Source organism: Diaphorina citri, unplaced genomic scaffold, assembly GCF_000475195.1.
Source record: "Diaphorina citri unplaced genomic scaffold, Diaci psyllid genome assembly version 1.1 scaffold3088, whole genome shotgun sequence".
NCBI lineage: Eukaryota > Metazoa > Arthropoda > Insecta > Hemiptera > Psyllidae > Diaphorina > Diaphorina citri.
In genome coordinates this window covers 5,796-18,940 of record NW_007380500.1, presented here as the reverse complement: position 1 = coordinate 18,940, position 13,145 = coordinate 5,796, and the positions used below count along the sequence as shown (strand labels likewise).

At 34.4% G+C, this 13,145-nt stretch overlaps 1 long non-coding RNA gene across 1 annotated transcript; it reads left to right on the top strand.

Moving 5' to 3' along the window:
- Nucleotides 1–167: 167 nt before the first annotated feature.
- Nucleotides 168–11,022, top strand: LOC108253769. The gene is made up of 3 exons (XR_001809814.2): nucleotides 168–227; nucleotides 4,728–4,818; nucleotides 10,868–11,022. It is a non-coding gene; the product is annotated as an uncharacterized LOC108253769 (long non-coding RNA).
- The last annotated feature ends 2,123 nt before the right edge of the window (nucleotides 11,023–13,145 follow it).

The window sequence follows — 13,145 nt, the reverse complement described above, 5'->3', positions numbered from 1 at the left end:
TACTCGAAGTTTAAAAACATCGATTATATATTCCGCGTCCGATCTCCCAACCGCTATGCGGAAAAACTAATCGAAAACTACTCGATAGTCAAGCCTCACTATCGATTATGTTTATTGGTTATTGGTGACGAATCGGTGAGTCAGGCCATCAGGCATCAGGATTCACGGCATCAGCAGTCAGTGACCAAGTGACAGTCAGTGGTCAGGCTCAGGTGAGAGGTGAGCAGGTGAGTTGGTTGTTGGTTTTCCAACTTCCAGTGAGAAGTTTGGAAATCACTATCACTAAACCCTTGATTATTCGTTTAATTTCATCTGAAGATTCTGGATAGAGGCAATTATTGGATTTAAACAGTTCTCGAGTTCCACCTAACTCCGACACTGATCTCAAGATCAGAATGCTCCTCAAAAAATCAAAAATCTGTTCTCAAAACTTTCTTTTCTGTTCTCTGTTTCAGACGTCAAAACCAAACGCTTCACATTTTCATTTCTTCGCCATTTCCAGACGATCCCAGCCGTTTTCACAAAGGAGTTCTTCATAGCCTGTAAAAGGTGCTGAGTTTGATACTATCGTCTTCAAATAATTTTCCCTTTCGCAAATGGTGGTTATTTGAGATATCCTGAAAGTATTAACTTTCAGTGAAATTGGGTTGGAATTCATGGTGTAATATGGCGTTGGGGTGTGTTGGTCAAAAAACAAAGACAGACCTGGTGGTGGGTGAATTGGAAAACAGATGCCTATCTGACCTGAAGCACAACCAGGGAATTGAACCCAGGACAGAATCACCCCCTACCTACACCTTCACTATTACAATGCTTAGCTAGCTAAAGAGTCGTTAGACCAAAGAGAAAAAGCTATAGGTATTTCTTACTGATAATGATAACTATGGCAATATTTATTAAAAGAAACTAGGGTAGTTGTGCATAAGGCGCGTCAATGGGACATTACAAAAATCCTTTTATAAGAGGGAAGATACTTGCTTAAGGAGTGTTCCTAGTGAAGTTTTAAAAGGCGCGAAGTAAAAACAAGTCACATATTTTAATTGATTAGCACTTAAGAAACGAACTTTGAAATCTTAGGCGCGTCCGTGAGACATTACAAAAATCTGTCTATAAGAGGGAAGATACTTGCTTTAGGAGTGTTCCTTGACAAGTTTTTAAAATAGCAAAGTTAAAAAAGTCACATATTTTATTGATTAACACTTAAAAAACGAACTTTGAAATCTTATTTCCACGATCAACGATACTTCGAACAACGAACAACTATGACGAACACAGCGGCCATCTTTTCAGTGTTTACAGGTGTATTACCGTACATTACTGTACGAGGGAACAAAATCCGTACAGAAATCTTACCTTATTGCCATGTTGACCAACACAAAGATGAAACTTATCCTATAGACATGTTCGGATACGTATCAGATTCAAAGTATAAATTTGATCATTTTTTGATGTCTAAGAAGTAGGGGCTTCAGATTATTTTCGGAAGTAATATGGCATTAACACGATGAAGCAATACATAAAACATTTGTTAACTTCTGGAGTATTTGTTTATAACATTTCTGTTCTACACAATAAAATTAGAAGTGCTCTGTTCTTGTCATTGCACGCTTTTCAACGGCATCTTACGCTGTAAATCTCGTATCCAGGAAATTTGATTTTTTGGAATAGATAAAAGTGTAATGACTCTTGTTCAAGAAGTTAGGGTTACCTATCGTGATAGAGCCGTCGTAGAGAATTTTGTGCGAACTTACTTTTGCTCTTGGAAGGTTCTTGGGCACCATTTTGCGGGACTTTTGAGAGTTAAAATTTTCGTGCAAATTGTCTAACCATTCTTTTCATTTTAACTTTATCACCCATCAGTCTAAAAGTTAATCATACGTCAGCGAATCATGACAACTTTTTCATGTTTTCGTCAGTTTTTGAGGTTTGCGGGGCGATCAGACTGGATGGTGCTTAACAGATTCCATAGGCTCATCTTGAAACGTTTAAACATTACAGAGCGTAGATCTTATCAAACATGAATCCGTACAACTGATTCTTTAAAAGAAAAGTTTCACTAGGTACTTTACCGAGTTTTACGTAAAATTTAATACACTCCGTTGCTCAACGTTTATTTCAATCATAATTTCCCGGCAACAAAAAGGTGTCTTGCGCGTCGGCTATCACAACATAACTAATTAAAGTAAGGGCCATGTGACCCTATCAATTGAAAGAAAGACTTAAAGCTGTCGAAACATGTTCATCAATCTTTCTAGCATGACAACGGTTTTTTGTGTAGCCGCTCGAGTCCACGAACTTAATAGCAGCTTGTAAAATAAATGAATGAGTTCACAAAAAATTACAAATTAATTTGTTGTACAAAAAGGGTTAAGGTAATTGAAAATATTTGTACATCAAGGGTTAATTTCAGCAAAAAATATTTTTAAATAAAAAAGAAAAAAAAAAAAAAAAAAAACATTTTAAAATACTTAACAAATGTGTTAATGTTATTATTATTTTTTAAAAAAATAAAATGAAACTTGAAAGGTACTAGCGGCCCAAAAAGATAGGAACAGACAAAAACAGTACAAGTTATTTTCACCAAACAGAAAAAACTACAGATAAAATTCTGCTTTTCATATTTTTCCCATAAAGTATGAGTAGATAAATTTTTACAATGCTTGAGCAAAAATTTTTCCAAAAAATTATTTTTTCAATTTTAAAAAATCAAAAGCAAATGTACCTAAAAAAATAACTCGGTTAAAATATGATGCATGTGGACACTTGAACAAAACAACTTTGTGTCCTTTATACATTTCAAACAGGTGGTTTGGAGTGAATTTGAATATCTGAGATATCTACTTTCCTAACATCTTTCTTCTTCTCCACATTTTGACACTGGTAGACATTTGCTCCGACGTGTTTGATGATCCTGTAGGGACCAATCCATCTGGGACATAAACTGGCAGTTACTCCACCTATGGCATTGGACAGGATATGATTCTTTATGAAAACAATCTATCCTTCTGGTAAGATTGAAGTTGGGTTTGGGCTATCCATATTTTTTTTTATTATTATTATTTTATTTAAATAAACTGGAACTACCCATTGTTTTACAAAGGTCCCTATCTTAAGACTAAGTTCTTATATGCTAGATTAAAAATAAAAAAAAAAAAAAAATTAAAAAAAAAACAAAACAAAAACAAAACAAAATATAAAAATCATAGAGAGATACAAATGAATGGTTGGCACCACCCACACATTTTAATTCAAGTGGCAAACCACCTCCATCTCACCCAGGACAGATCAGTCTAATGATGTAGGGTGTTGATGAGTGCAAGCTTAGATTTTAAAGAGGCCACAGTTTCCTGCCGGATATCGATATTAAATGGAGCATTGCAGATGATGTTGCACAGATTCATGGCTTCATTTACAGGGCTATTTATTCCTATATTTGTTCTATAGAAATATAGGTCTTTAATCTACCTGATAACATAGGATTATTTAACACCGGATAATCATATAATAAGTTACCACCTGGTAGCATTATTTATTTATTATTTATTTATTATGGGACTGGTTGCTCCTCTCCCAAGAGAGTATGCAATTAACACTGCGACCTCTGTAGATCTATTGTGGGGTACGTATGCCCGTGAATAAATGTAAAAATAATAAAAAAAAAAAATTCTTTTTATACCTATCGTTTTATTTGTACAAAAAAAGAACGTAACAGATAACGAACATGGTGGAATAATTATATTGAGAAAACAAATAAATAATTTTAAAAAAATCATTAATTGTTTCCTGTTTTTAATTAATTAATTCAAAAACTGATTTGAATAATTTGTTTTATTAATTTCATTCATTAGTTAAGACAAGACAAAAAGTATGGTGATTTACCACATAATAATAATATGGTAAGTTACAACCTGGTAGCATATCTTGATTTACCACATATTAAATAAGACAAAACATTGAACAAATAAAAGGTATGATTACTTGAGCGTCCGCTAGGTTCGCTTGGGTTATCGTATTTTGGTTTTCGCACGCTTTGCTAATCTAAAAACATGATGTAAACAAGATGGCGCCAACATGGGATGCGTTATCGGGATCAAGAAGCGATGCGAAATCTCTCTAATATTATGTCACAACTTTGGTGCTCACTGCAGCATTGTAGGATTTTCCCAATATCTCAATAATCCTAAAATCCAATGTTTGCCTACCATCAGAAAATCCGAAAAACATCGAAATCCCGATAATATCGAACATCGATGTTTTGATTACGATACATCGGATACTCGATATATCGAAGTTTAAAAACATCGATGTTTTCGTCTCGATCTCCCAACCCTATGCGGAAAAAACTATCGATAGTCAAGCCTCAACGCCCTCAACTATCGATAGCGTTCGATAGTCTAAACTATCGATAGTGCTATCGATAGTTCTCCTCCTCTAGCTAGCGACGAATGCGACGATGTCCGGATGTCCCAACCTCCCAACCCTAGTCAGGTGAGAGGTGAGTTGGTTGTTGGTTTTCCAACTTTTCCATCAGTGAGAAGTTTAAGTTTGGAAATCACTATCACTAAACCTTGATTATTTGGTTTAATTTCATCTGAAGATTCTGAAGAGGCAATTATTGGATTTAACAGTTCGAGTTCCAGCTAATCTCCGACACTGATCTCAAGATCAGAAAGCTCCTCAAAAATCAAAAAACTTGTCTCAAACTTTCTTTTCTGTTCCCTGTTCAGACGTCAAACCAAACGCTTCACATTTTCATTTCTTCGCCATTTCCAAGATCCCAGCCGTTTTCCACAAAGGAGTTCTTCATAGCCTGTAAAGGTGAGTTTGATACTATCGTCTTCAAATAATTTTCCCTTTCCAAATGGTGGTTATTTTGAGATCTCCTGAAAGTATTAACTTTCAGTGAAATTGGGTTGGAATTCATGGTGTAATATGGCGTTGGGGTGTGTTGGTCAAAAAACAAAGACAGACCTGGTGGTGGCGAGTACCGACCAAAACAAACGAAAAAATCGAAAAATGTGCAGAGTTGGGCAGGGTTGCCAGATGAAGTGTTTTAAAAAGCCCCAATTTGCTCTTAAAAAATCCCCGTTTTCAAAAAATCCCCATTTTTTCCATTGTCAATGGAGCAGATGCAAATGGGTAAAAATTATAAATAAATGGTCGATTCCTATGTAGAAAGTTGGGAAAAATCCAAATCTGAGGTCAAAACTCCGAAAAATGCGAACTTCCTTTTGCTCATCTGAAAGTTTCTTGGGCACCATTTTTGCGCAAACTTTTGACATGTTAAAATTTTCGTGCAAAATTTGTCTAACACATTCTTTATCGATTTTATGTTCATCAGCCATCAGTCTAAGAGTTAATCTACGGTCAGAACAAATCATAACACCAACTTTTTCAATGTTTTCGTCATTTTTTGAGGTTTGGGGGGCGACCAGAACGTGGATCGTCCTCAACAGATTCATGGCCATCTTGAAACCGTTTAAACCACTTAAAAAGCGTTGATCTTTTCAAACATGACTCCTCGTACACTGTCTTTAACAAAGAAAAAGTTTCACTAGCACTTTTACCAAGTTTTACGTAAAATTTAATAACCACTCGTTGCTCAACGTTTATATCAATCATAATTCCGGCAAAATCAAAAAAGGTGTCTTGCGCGTCGGGCTATCACAACAGAACTAATTACAGTACAGGCATGTGACACCTATCAATTGAAAGACAAGACTTCGCACAAATGAGCAGTGACCAGTGTTAGGTTAGGGTTAGGTTAAACGCACAAATGAGCAGTGATCAGTGTTAGGTTAGGGTTAGGTTAAACGCACAAATGAGCAGTGATCAGTGTTAGGTTAGGGTTAGGTTAAACGCACAAATGAGCAGTGATCAGTGTTAGGTTAGGGTTAGGTTAAACGCACAAATGAGCAGTGATCAGTGTTAGGTTAGGGTTAGGTTAAACGCACAAATGAGCAGTGATCAGTGTTAGGTTAGGGTTAGGTTAAACGCACAAATGAGCAGTGATCAGTGTTAGGTTAGGGTTAGGTTAAACGCACAAATGAGCAGTGACCAGTGTTAGGTTAGGATTAGGTTAAACGCACAAATGAGCAGTAACCAGTGTTAGGTTAGGGTTAGGTTAAAGGCACAAATGAGCAGTGACCAGTGTTATTGTAGGGTTAGGTTGAACACAAAAAGGAATTTTCCAAATGAGCAGTGACCAGTGTTAGGTTAGGGTTAGGTTAAACGCAAAAAGTATGTGTTACAACATGTCGTTCGCGCCGGTCAAAACTACAACTAGCACACTCTTAAAGTAAGTTTTTCCTCTTATATAGAAATTTTCAGTAAATTTGCCATTAACGTGTCTTATGCATAATTACCGAAACTAGAACTAGGTTTTACATCAGATTACTTATAATGTAATCAAACAAGAACTGGTTAACCTATGTACTTTTGGATAATTACCTTGTGAACTCATTTTTGTAGTTTTGAGAAAATGGTACCTAATTAACTTTTGAAACAGACAGGAAAAAACAACAAAGACACTGGTATCTTGGTCAGAAGGGGATGGGCCCCCAAGGGTCCCCACCTAGTTATGTGGATTCACATTCTAAAGTGGCAAGTAAACCCTGGGTTAAAAGTTTTCAAAGTTTAAAATCAAAACAATTCTACAAAAGCTCTCAGTGTAAAAAAAAAATCTATTTTTATTTTTACTTTTTTTTTAATGGAATTTTAAGAATGCTGAGGTGTCCCAAAACAAAACATTCCAATCTTAGTTCTCAAAAATAACCCTTATTTATTTATTTATTTTAACAGAAAATTCGTCTGAAATGCCCACCCCGGTACTACAGTGCATTTCTTCAGGGTCTCAAAAATAACCCAGAGCACAACATGTGCTGGACTCGTAAAAAACTGAAAGGCATGGATTCAAAGAACAAATGTGGGATAATTTTGGTTTTAATTGTTTTCCTAAATGAAAAATGTTATCACATGACAAATGGCCTCGAAGAAAACATACAAAATCAAAATTATAAGCAGGATAATATACGAGGTGTGGCTATTAAGTTCGTGGACTTTTCCCATAAAACGATGTGTGTTTAACTTACCCAACTTTAGTAGTTGTCCCCTTCAATGTACTCCCCTCCTCTATCCCTACAACGTTTCAGGCGAATTTTCCATTGATCGAAACAGTGGTGGAGGTCATTTTGTGTAAGGCCTTTCATAACTTCTGCCGCTTTTTTCTTAACGGCATCTACGCTGTCAAATCTCGTACCTTTCAGGGCAAATTTGATTTTTGGGAATAGATAAAAGTGTAATGACTCTTTTCAAGAAGTTGGGATCACTTTCGATCTGATTTAGGCCGTCTGTAGAGAGATTTTTGCGAACTTCCTTTTGCTCATCTGGAAGGTTCTTGGGCACCATTTCTGCGCAAACTTTTGAGATGTTAAAATTTTCGTGCAAAATTTGTCTAACACATTCTTTATCAATTTTAAGTTTATCAGCCATCAGTCTAAGAGTTAATCTACGGTCAGAACTGCCTCCCCCCACCCCTGACCATCTGTTCAATTTTGTTGAATGCTGATGATTGAGCCCATCTCTCTCGCTTTTTCTCTTCCTCTATCTATTTCCCTCCCTCTCACCTGATAAATTTCTCTCTCTCTCTCTCTCTCCCTCTCTTTCTCTCTCTCTCTCTTTCTCTCCCACTCTCTCGCTCTATTTATTTCTTTATTACTCTATCCCTCTGCCTTCCCCCCTCTCTCTCTCTCTCTCTCTTCCTCCCCGTTACTTTCTGTTTCCCCCTTCTCAATATCCTTTTCTCTCTCCCTCCTTCCCCATCTTCCTATCCTTTACTCTTTCCTTCTCTCTCTCTCTCCTACTATCCATGTATTTCCTTCTTTCGCCCTCTTTTCTATCCATTCTGATAATTGACCTACCCAGTAGTAAATTGATAATGACAATATTGGGGTAGATGATCACAGGGGGTATTCATAGAAACACTTGGTCTTAATTAAACACTTGGACTTGGAGCAGACGTGAAAATTGAACTGTCCCAATGTCCCATAACTCGACCATGTAAGGGGTCTTTATAAACACTCTGTATAGAGCTTTATAATTAAAAAAAAAAGACTAGTTGTTCAGTGCACTTTCGAACTCGTGGAATGTAGCACTCTGCCTTGTAAACGCTAGGTCGCGGGTTCGATTCCCGCCCGGCGCACTCCGGGGGACAGTACTGTGTAGCACTCTGCCTTGTAAACGCTAGGTCGCGGGTTCGATTCCCGCCCGGCGCACTCCGGGGGAGATTTTATCCTGAACAGATAAGGTTCGTCTAGATACAGATACACATACATACACACACACAGAGCTAATTTTCGATTTATATACATACATTTTCACTTTAATAAAGGAATACACTATAAGAATAATTTTTACTTTCTATTACTACAGTATAGCGGAGCTATACTAGTAATGAAAGTATTGCAATCGGTCCAAAATTTCAAAATCGGGAAATGGGTGGAAATATCCGTTTTGGGGTCCCCTGATTCCAAAAAAGTGGTTTTTAGCCCATGGTCTGTACGTAACACCAGAGAGCTAGTTCAGGGCCCCTAAATCGTAGGGGTCTGATGAGGGATATTCAGGTACATAATAAATTATGTCGTTGTACCCTACTTCCTGAGACGGACTTGACCATAGTCCCATTCAGGTACCCTCAAAAGAGCCAGTGTCATGGCTTCATTTACAGGGCTATTTATTCCTATATTTGTTCTATAGAAATATAGGTCTTTAATCTACCTGATAACATAGGATTATTTAACACCGGATAATCATATAATAAGTTACCACCTGGTAGCATAAGTATGGTGATTTACCACATAATAATAATATGGTAAGTTACAACCTGGTAGCATATCTTGATTTACCACATATTAATCATATGTTAAGTTACCACTTGGTAGCATATCGTGATTTAGCAATTAGCACATAATAATCATATGTCAAGTTACCACTTGGTAGCATATGGTGATTTACCACATAATAATCATATGTCAAGTTACCACTTGGTAGCATATGGTGATTTACCACATAATAATCATATGTCAAGTTACCATCCCCTTCAATAACAAAAACTTTTGATTTATAAGGATAAATGTATGCTAAAATTGGCCAAAAGCAGCTGTTAGTTGATTTTGTTAAAGGAAGACCATCAACACCGACAACGAGTTCTATTTCAGTAAGCTCATTCAAAATTTGTTTGTACCCTAGTGCAATTCCATTTCTGATTTCAAAATGACAGTAGCGACCAGGCTCCTTGGTAGCATATGGTGATTTACCACATAATAATCATATGTCAAGTTACCACTTGGTAGCATATGGTGATTTAGCACATAATAATCATATGTCAAGTTACCACTTGGTAGCATATGGTGATTTACCACATAATAATCATATGTCAAGTTACCACTTGGTAGCATATGGTGATTTACCACATAATAATCATATGTTAAGTTAGCACTTGGTAGCATATGGTGATTTAGCACATAATAATCATATGTCAAGTTACCACTTGGTAGCATATGGTGATTTACCACATTCTTGGAGCATAGTCAGTATTGTCATCATCCGGTGAAACACCATCAACTGAGACAGTGGATAATCTTGGAACATAATCAGTATTGTGATCATCCGGTGAAACACCATCAACTGAGACAGTGGATAATCTTGGAACATAATCAGTAATGTCATCATCCGGTGAAACACCATCAACTGAGACAGTGGATAATCTTGGAACATAATCAGTATTGATAATTATATGTTAAGTTACCACCTGGAAGCATATTATTGGTGATTTACAACTGATAAATAATCATATCTTCAGCTACTACAAAACAAAATAAAAACGAAGTACAAATCAAGCAAAATATAAAATAAACACAGTGCCTATATTAACAAAAAGAGAACATTTGGACAATTACACTGTATTCTTGGTTAAAATTTGAAAATTTAACTGTGTAGGTTATAAACGTTTGATTATAAACATTCACCACAAAATAAAAGTAGGTAACAAAAGTATGTGAACCATTTGCTTATAAACATTCACGACAAAATAAAAGTAGGTAACAAAAGTATGTGAACCATTTTCTTATAAACATTCACGACAAAATAAAAGTAGGTAACAAAAGTATGTGAACCATTTGCTTATAAACATTCACGACAAAATAAAAGTAGGTAGCAAAAGTATGTGAACCATTTGCTTATAAACATTCACGACAAAATAAAAGTAGGTAACAAAAGTATGTGAACCATTTGCTTATAAGCATTAAACATTCACAACAAAATAAAAGTAGGTAACGAAAGTATGTGAGCCATTTGCTTATAAACATTCACGACAAAATAAAAGTAGGTAACAAAAGTATGTGAACCATTTGCTTATAAACATTCACGACAAAATAATTGTCATCATCCGGTGAAACACCATCAACTGAGACAGTGGATAATCTTGGAACATAATAAAATGAAACTTGAAAGGTACTAGCGGCCCAAAAAGATAGGAACAGACAAAAACAGTACAAGTTATTTTCACCAAATAGAAAAAACTACAGATAAAATTCTGCTTTTCATATTTTTCCCATAAAGTACGAGTAGATAAATTTTTACAATGCTTGAGCAAAAATTTTTCCAAAAAATTATTTTTTCAATTTTAAAAAATCAAAAGCAAATGTACCTAAAAAAATAACTCGGTTAAAATATGATGCATGTGGACACTTGAACAAAACAACTTTGTGTCCTTTATACATTTCAAACAGGTGGTTTGGAGTGAATTTGAATATCTGAGATATCTACTTTCCTAACATCTTTCTTCTTCTCCACATTTTGACACTGGTAGACATTTGCTCCGACGTGTTTGATGATCCTGTAGGGACCAATCCATCTGGGACATAAACTGGCAGTTACTCCACCTATGGCATTGGACAGGATATGATTCTTTATGAAAACAATCTATCCTTCTGGTAAGATTGAAGTTGGGTTTGGGCTATCCATATTTTTTTTTATTATTAAGCATTAAACATTCACAACAAAATAAAAGTAGGTAACAAAAGTATGTGAACCATTTGCTTATAAGCATTAAACATTCACAACAAAATAAAAGTAGGTAACAAAAGTATGTGAACCATTTGCTTATAAGCATTAAACATTCACAACAAAATAAAAGTAGGTAACAAAAGTATGTGAACCATTTGCTTATAAGCATTAAACATTCACAACAAAATAAAAGTAGGTAACAAAAGTATGTGAACCATTTGCTTATAAGCATTAAACATTCACAACAAAATAAAAGTAGGTAACAAAAGTATGTGAACCATTTGCTTATAAGCATTAAACATTCACAACAAAATAAAAGTAGGTAACAAAAGTATGTGAACCATTTGCTTATAAGCATTAAACATTCACAACAAAATAAAAGTAGGTAACAAAAGTATGTGAACCATTTGCTTATAAGCATTAAACATTCACAACAAAATAAAAGTAGGTAACAAAAGTATGTGAACCATTTGCTTATAAGCATTAAACATTCACAACAAAATAAAAGTAGGTAACAAAAGTATGTGAACCATTTGCTTATAAGCATTAAACATTCACAACAAAATAAAAGTAGGTAACAAAAGTATGTGAACCATTTGCTTATAAGCATTAAACATTCACAACAAAATAAAAGTAGGTAACAAAAGTATGTGAACCATTTGCTTATAAGCATTAAACATTCACAACAAAATAAAAGTAGGTAACAAAAGTATGTGAACCATTTGCTTATAAGCATTAAACATTCACAACAAAATAAAAGTAGGTAACAAAAGTATGTGAACCATTTGCTTATAAGCATTAAACATTCACAACAAAATAAAAGTAGGTAACAAAAGTATGTGAACCATTTGCTTATAAGCATTAAACATTCACAACAAAATAAAAGTAGGTAACAAAAGTATGTGAACCATTTGCTTATAAGCATTAAACATTCACAACAAAATAAAAGTAGGTAACAAAAGTATGTGAACCATTTGCTTATAAGCATTAAACATTCACAACAAAATAAAAGTAGGTAACAAAAGTATGTGAACCATTTGCTTATAAGCATTAAACATTCACAACAAAATAAAAGTAGGTAACAAAAGTATGTGAACCATTTGCTTATAAGCATTAAACATTCACAACAAAATAAAAGTAGGTAACAAAAGTATGTGAACCATTTGCTTATAAGCATTAAACATTCACAACAAAATAAAAGTAGGTAACAAAAGTATGTGAACCATTTGCTTATAAGCATTAAACATTCACAACAAAATAAAAGTAGGTAACAAAAGTATGTGAACCATTTGCTTATAAGCATTAAACATTCACAACAAAATAAAAGTAGGTAACAAAAGTATGTGAACCATTTGCTTATAAGCATTAAACATTCACAACAAAATAAAAGTAGGTAACAAAAGTATGTGAACCATTTGCTTATAAGCATTAAACATTCACAACAAAATAAAAGTAGGTAACAAAAGTATGTGAACCATTTGCTTATAAGCATTAAACATTCACAACAAAATAAAAGTAGGTAACAAAAGTATGTGAACCATTTGCTTATAAGCATTAAACATTCACAACAAAATAAAAGTAGGTAACAAAAGTATGTGAACCATTTGCTTATAAGCATTAAACATTCACAACAAAATAAAAGTAGGTAACAAAAGTATGTGAACCATTTGCTTATAAGCATTAAACATTCACAACAAAATAAAAGTAGGTAACAAAAGTATGTGAACCATTTGCTTATAAGCATTAAACATTCACAACAAAATAAAAGTAGGTAACAAAAGTATGTGAACCATTTGCTTATAAGCATTAAACATTCACAACAAAATAAAAGTAGGTAACAAAAGTATGTGAACCATTTGCTTATAAGCATTAAACATTCACAACAAAATAAAAGTAGGTAACAAAAGTATGTGAACCATTTGCTTATAAGCATTAAACATTCACAACAAAATAAAAGTAGGTAACAAAAGTATGTGAACCATTTGCTTATAAGCATTAAACATTCACAACAAAATAAAAGTAGGTAACAAAAGTATGTGAACCATTTGCTTATAAGCATTAAACATTCACAACAAAATAAA